The sequence below is a fragment of the Chenopodium album genome, chromosome 19 (assembly GCF_948465745.1).
Source record: "Chenopodium album chromosome 19, dcCheAlbu1.1, whole genome shotgun sequence".
In the NCBI taxonomy this organism is placed as follows: Eukaryota; Viridiplantae; Streptophyta; class Magnoliopsida; order Caryophyllales; family Amaranthaceae; genus Chenopodium; species Chenopodium album.
This window is the reverse complement of record NC_137852.1, coordinates 37,916,170-37,924,065: the sequence shown is the minus strand read 5'-3', so window position 1 is coordinate 37,924,065 and position 7,896 is coordinate 37,916,170.

The following is a 7,896-nucleotide window of genomic DNA, read 5'->3' as shown; positions in this document are numbered from 1 at the left end:
AATTGACACGATACGATAACACGACCAGAATTGGTATTTTACCTATTTGGCAGTTATTTTATTTAACAACTAGCTTAAGTCTCATGCCATGCACGGGTTTACTAAATTTGTCGTAAAAAATTGTATTGCAACAATTGTGTACCTAAAAAATTACGAAGCATATTTTAAAGGAAACAAAATAGCTTGATTTATAATTTATATCTATGCCAAAGATGTCAAGATTATTGATGCAAAAGAATTAACAAATAAAATAAAATAAAAGAAATTTATGGACTATGAGGTCTTATACTACCCCTTATAATATAAAAATGAAAATTTTAGATTAGCACCCATAAGATACACATATACATGGATATACACTTCGCCCCTAATTTGTTAACATATTTTGTTCGACACAATGTTTTATGCAAATTTATTTGACTTTATTTTACTTTGTGATATTAATAACCAATTTTTTCTATTTAAAGATATTTAGTTTTCGGGCTTTTTATGTAACATATGAGTAGTATATATAAATTTGTTACATAGGTTATTGCAAACATTATTATGTTGAAGAAGGGAAGGAAAAATTGTATTCCCGACAAACTTTATGGAGTATTTTTTATAGATTAGTTAAGATTATATGTATTATATTATTATAATTTTCTTAGTTGAAAATATTTTGCAAAAAATTTTGACACATGATATTATTAATATGAAGAGTAGAAAATTAAAGAATACACATTTATATATGTTATTAAAATATTTTCTTCTTTAATTGAAATAGACTTTATTGCCAAAATTAATACAGTGGGAGAAAAAGAAAAGAATAATCATACACCTTCGTCCTTGGCTAAAAATCTATTCTAATTATATAGTTCCTTAAATATGGAATGAAAATATTATAGTTATCGAGTTTGACCAAAGGGGGAAAAAAAAGAAAAAAAAACGGAAAAATAATTAATCAGAAGATGACACGTGTCATTTCTGATTCGCCTTTAGTCTATATATATACACTAAAAATATAACCACTGATGTCGTCATTGCCTACGTGTCACTTTTTTATTTAATTTTTTCTCTCCAAAATACAAGGATGATGTCATATTTTTTTTCCGTTTAAAGCTATCCTATTTAACATAGCTTTGAAAATATATTTCATCTTAATTTTAAATTTTGGGTTTTCTACACATATTATACTATTTAGTTATTTACGAGTTGTTAACAATAGTTAATAATATAATTTAATTGAAATTTCTTAATTAACAATGAAAATTATGGAGGACCGCCAAGTTACTCATTTTGAGTAACTTGAGTTGCACGCAACTCAAATGACACGTTCATAATTAATTGCTTTGGATTTCGTACAAATTGAATACTTTAATAGTTTGTGTAAAAGTGGGTGTTTTAACGCCGTCAGTTCTTGTTTTGAGGGAGTGAGTTTTGAAAATGAGTTCTTAATCTGTTTTGATAAGAGAGAGAAGGAGAGAAGGTTGGACATCGGGAGATCGGATTTCGCTTTACACATAGAAGACATCGCTCCTTTGTCAATGCGGAGAGAGAAAAGATGTCACTCTCCTTAGTGATTGCGAAGAGAGGGAAGACGGTGTTGCGATTGTGTGGTATTTACTGCGACCGGAGAACAGCGTACGTGGTGGCCCAGTTTCTGGTAAGTATTATTCCAAAAGTTAGCTATTATACCAATCAAGAAGATGAAATTGTATGAATTTGGAAAAATTGGATTGTCTAATTTGTAATATTGCGATTGGTATGAGTTTATTGTTTCAAGTATTGTAGCTGCTCTAATGTGGTAATCTAGCTAGTATAAAGTGGTGATTTATATGAATTTGTACGATTTGTTGAGATGATCTGGTAATGTAGCAGGTCTAAAGTGGTGATTTGATTGAATTTGTACGATTTTTTGAGATTGGCTAATGATTAGCTTGTCTGATTTGTATTGGGTGGGCTTTGTATTGGTTTTGTAACTTCTAATTTGGTGATTTATATTGGTTTTGGTTTGTATTAGTTTTATAACTGCTAATGTGATTGGTGTGTGTTGTAATTGGTTGTTATTACTGGTCGTTCATTTTTGGGTTAAGCTGTAATTGCAAGGTTTGTTTTATAATTGGTTGTTAAGGTATAGTTAATTGCTTGTTAGGGTATATTTTTTTATTAGGTGTTCTTTTCATTGGTTGGTTGTTCTGTTCATTGGTTTAGGCTGTGTGGTTAACGTTGGGAAGGGATTGTTGCTATGGAAGTGATTGTTGAAGAAGGGGTTGTTGCTATGGAAGGGATTGTTGATGATTCTCCTCTGTATCATAAAATATTAGAGCTAACGTATTGTGACTATATAATAATTAAATTATTATAGTATTGTTTTTTATCATCCTACCTATTTTAATAACAACACTAGTGAGTAGCCCGGGCGTTGCCCCGGGTTGTTACTGTTGTAGAAGTGCAATCGATACTTTTTTTTAAGTCTTTTTAAAATTGTAGTTCATGGTCAAACTAAAATTGAGTATTTTTTTTAGTATTCTTTTTCTTAATTGAACCTTGTTGTTTGCACTTATATAATTTTTTTTACATATTAATTACATACTTGATAATTGGCTAAGATGGTGAAATAGTTATTGTTGTTATACGAGGTCGAGGGTTCGATCATCCTTATCCTTATGTTTTTAAATTCAATAATGTTGGTTAATTGGGTGATGTGTTGTTGTTTGAGTGATGATGTGTCATCACAATATAATGTGGCGCAACAAAAAAAGGACTACGTGGCACATCGACCTTCTTAGGAACGCCTTTTAATATATAGTATAGATTCCAAATGTATTACAATAGGATGTAGGAACTCAGCATCATGAAAATGAGAGGCCTTGATGTGGTGGAAGTGGACATTGACTTTTGTTTAAAGTTGATACTACTACATTCTTATTCTCTTATAACAATTCAAGTGCAGTGAGTATGCCTCTTATCTTTTAATTGCATGCACTGCCAAATTGTACTTGTCGATAGCAAACATCTTAACTTGCATTATATGTTGTGAATAAACCGAGTTTTTAAAATCAATTTAAGAGGTTGCAAATGAATGTGAAAAGTTCTTTCTGAGACAATAGAAATCAGCGATAAAATTATGTAGGAAACGCTTAAAAGATGGTGAAACCATTTTTAATTATTTAGCATTATGTACATGAGAATCTTACACAAACTTAAGGATTATACTAGGACAATTTTTTACTAGACATGCCTTATTATGAAGAGCATAATATTTTGAGCCAAATATGCTCGAAAGCCTTAATAATAACAACTCTTTATAGTTTAGTGAAAGATAACATGCTAAAAGGTCTTCAAAATCTTTAAACTCTCTTATGTTGTTTTCTTGGATCATCTCCATCATAGACTCCTTGAAATCTCTCTGAGGATCTAATGACGACTTAATTAACCTAAAAGGTTGAGCTTCACCCAACACCTAGCAAGTAGACTACTCACAACTCATGTTTATCAACATGCAAACAAGTATTAGGGTTCTAACTTCTTCAATAATTGGGAAAAAGTAATTAACAACTGAAATAACTATCATCCAATAACAAATAATCAAGAACTAAAGAGATTCAAGTAACATGCAAGAACAAATAAAATCAGAAATTGAATGGAGAAAAGTAGAAGGAAGTTACTAATTGAAGCTTGAAAATGTTGAATACAAAGTGCCAAATCTTGAGAATGAACCTTGAAACCAACTATTACAATGATTAATTTGATGAAAACTAAACTAAATTAGCTAAGATTAATGTTTCAAACTAAGAGGAGCTCCTAAAAACCAAGTTGTTTCCGTCTAGGTTACAAATGAACTAAAGGGAAAGTATTTATACTCCCCTAAACACATAGGGAAATCCGTCAAAAGAATACGGATTCCCAGCGAGGAGCGACCGCTCCACAATGAGGAGCGCCCGCTCCACAGTCAAGAGCGCCCTCTCCAGCTGGCTTCAGAAAATAGACAGTTTTGAAAAGTTAGGGAGGAGCGCCCGCCCCTCACAGGGTGCACGCCCGCTCCTCACAGGCCAGGGTGCACTTTGGAAGAATGTTGCAGAAGATTAGGAGCGCCTGCTCCTGAAGAGTTGCACGCCTGCTCCACCTGGAGCGGGCTCTCCTTTCTTTAATTCCTTGCCTCGAACACAATCCATGCATCGAATGCTTGCCAAATTGAGTCAATAAACCTGCAAAACATGGACAAACACAAACCAAGAAGGGGTAAGGCCGAGATAAAACATTTTCATACAAAAACGAGTTAGAAAGAGGGAAAATGAATGCAAAACCGGGTTTAAATTAACACAATAAGTGGTCAAATAAACCACTTATCACAGAGCATGTTAATTCATCTGATCAAGGGATTTTGACATTCCTAATTGAATGTCCCACTGAATTTATTATAATCTTGTGCATCATTCCTGTACCAGGATGACCCAAACGATCATGCCATGAAGTTAGCAAATTCTTATTATCTAATTTCTGGTTAGATGTCAAATTTATTTCAACTGGTTGTATATCTGTATGATATAACCCTGAAGAATATGCTGGCAATTTCTCATATATATATGTTTCTTGCCATGTTTTTCTGCCGTGAGGCATAAATATTCCATTTGATCCACTATCATTGTTTCTAAATGAAAACCATTCTGACGCACGTCTTTAAAGCTTATAAGATTTCTTCGAGATTTACTCAAATATAAAACGTCATTAATGATTAATTTCGTTCCATTTGGGAGTATTATGCAAGCTTTTCCAGAACCTTCTATTAGCTTGGCTGATCCAAAAATGATATTAACATTTGCTTGAAACATTTTTAATTTTGAAAAATATTTTCTATCCTTCAAAATAGTGTGTGTTGTTCCACTGTCCAAAAAGGCATTGAAATTTGGAACCAACTTCGGGCATATCCATATCTTCATAAAATAATAAGTATAAGATTAGTTTAAGATAATTATATTGGACTTACTTTATTAATGATGAAAATTAAAAGTACATAACTCAAACATAAAAAACTTATAAGAAAAGTACACATAAAGAAAAACATAATACATATTATAGTAATTGTAAAATTATCTAAACAAGATTATTTTCTCCAAAGATAAATTCACCACCAGTTTCAACATTGTCTATTACGAAATCAGACACATTAAGGCTAGTTTCAGGGACATTTTCTTCATTAACATAATTTGCCTCACATGTTTTTCTTTCCCTTTAATGGATGCCTGGTATAGTTCTACCAAATGTTTGGCCGTACAACAAGTACGTCCCCAATGTCATGCCATGTCACACCAATAACATATGTTTTTTCCTTTTGTGGTGGCTTGATTTTTGTCTCCTTGTTGATGCCCCTTTGAGTGTTGTTTTTAGGGGGAAATGACCTCTACCATGGCCATGACCACGGCCACGTCTGCAGAAATTTCCACGACCTCTACCACTGACCACGGTTATTATATTTTCCACGTCCACCTCTACGAGCAACATTTGTCTTGGGTGGATTTGAGCTTTCTACAACATTTGTGTTCATTGAATGCTTGAGACATAGTTGGTCTTAGGTTGTGATTTTTCAGCAGAAGATCATTATTCTTTTCAGCAACCAATAATGTAGACATAAGCTCAGAATATTTTGCAAAGCCTCTCTCTTTCACGGTATTGTTGTTGCACTACAATGTTGTTAGCATGGAATGTAGAGAGTGTTTTCTCTATCATTTGCACTTCAGTGACTGGTTGATCACAATATCTCAATATTGATACAATTCTATATAGTGATGAATTATAATCACTAATAGATTTAAAGTCATGAAATCTCATATTTGTCCACTCAAACTGTGCTGAAGGAAGGGGTACCCTTTTTTGGTGGTCATATCTTCCATTCAGGCTATCCTACAGTTCTTTGAGATTTTCCACCATTAAATACTAAGATTTTAAACTGTTATGTAAATGATGCCTTAAGAGAACTATAGCTTTTGATCTGTAGGAATTTTAACTTGAGCAGGGGCATCTTTTTCGTTTCCTGGGATGGTATTTTCTTTGATTGTATGTTCTAATCCCTAAGCCTTTTAAAATCATTTGGACATCAACTGTCCATTTAAGATAATTATGTCCGGACAAGTCTAATACGACAAATTGTCTTTTCATCAAGTTTCCCATTTTAAATACAATCAAATAGATAATTATTATTAAACCAATTAAGCAAGTGATAATTAAAGTAATCAAATTATAATCATAATAATAAGCCATTTAAAACATATTTTGCTTCTCCCCCTTGGTTATTATTGTGATTAAGCTAAAATAAAGCATGATAATTACATTAGTTAAACAACAACTACGATAATAACACCAATAAAGATAGTATTAACAATAAATACTACTACTATTACTACCTCACCGACAACAATAACGACAATAATAATAATTTAATAATAAAAATAATATTAATGACATACATTAATGATAAGACAAAAGGAACACTTATTATAACAAAATGCACTTTTTTTTTTGAAAAGAACAAAATGCACTTATAATCTACTTAGAAGACAAAAAACTTGAAGTACTATAAAGGTTACATGCATTAATTCCCTTTGTCGAAAAACCAAGCACTACTTATGTAAAATGATGAAAATCATCATTGCCATTAATAAAACTACTAGGGCCATAATTAAAACTAAGTATAGCTTTAATTTCCTTAAATATTCTTCAAAGGTAAAGGGGTTTGGTGGTTGTCAGTTGTCGACGGGGAACATGGTGTGTGGTCGGAGTGAATGGAGGAAGAAGATGAGGAAATAATTTGGGTAAAAGTGAGGAGGGGATAAGGATTGTATGGTGAAATAAGGGGGGTGTAATCCGCTTTTATAGGGAGTGAATTATCCATTTCAGTTTTACACAACTGTAAAAATATCACACAATGTTCTAGTAGACTGGTAAAATAATTATAATCAAACTACTAATATTTACAAACGTAAATAAGTATCACACTGGGATGCAAGCCGTAGTGGTCCAAGAACTCTAATCTATCCATGAGGTCAAGGGTTCGAAAACTGAAAGAAACATAAAAAGTGTGTAATATAAAATTAAATAAATATAAAGGCTGCATCATTTTCCCTTTTTTACATTCCTGTTTGTTAAATTACACGGGAATTAAGGAATTAAGAATGAAACAAATAACAATAAAACAAAATACAGTGGGAAGTGCAAAACATTAAATGATGTCTTTGAGTAAAACAAAGATAGATTAATATTTAATGATGTCATGTCATTAATCCTTTGCAAAAAAAAAGGACCAATAACATGCTCCTATTGGAAAATTAAGAACCAATCATATTCATCTAAATTTAGGCACAAGGATTGATGAAGGAGGACTGAGAATATAAGAGTGAGAATATAAAAGTAAGAGTGAGAAAATAAGAGTGAGCATTAATTACAATACAGAAAAAGAGAGATAATTTGGAATATTTGGAAAAAAAAACTTATTTAAAAAGGAAAGGAGGAATGTAATTTTGGAATACCCAAAAAGGAAAGGAGGAATGTAAAAAAGGGATGGAGGGAATACTTTCTATAACCATGCATGAGAATAGCCAAACTAAATATCATAAATATAGTATGTATTGATTTCCTCCTTTTTACCAAGATGACTGATTTTGTAGAAAAATATATTATGAGATTTTGTATAGAGGATTCCGTATGTGCAACTATAAAGCATATTCATCAAAATATATTTTGTGAAAGAAATTGAAATCTTTGTAAAATTAAATAATCGGTATAAGTATACCTGATTGAAGATGGTGCTGATAACGTGTTATGAAATATATAGAATTAGAGGATTAAGAGAAAAAGGTAATAAGAGAAGTAAAATTACTACTTATATACATTACTCTTGGTAATATTTTTGTGTGTATC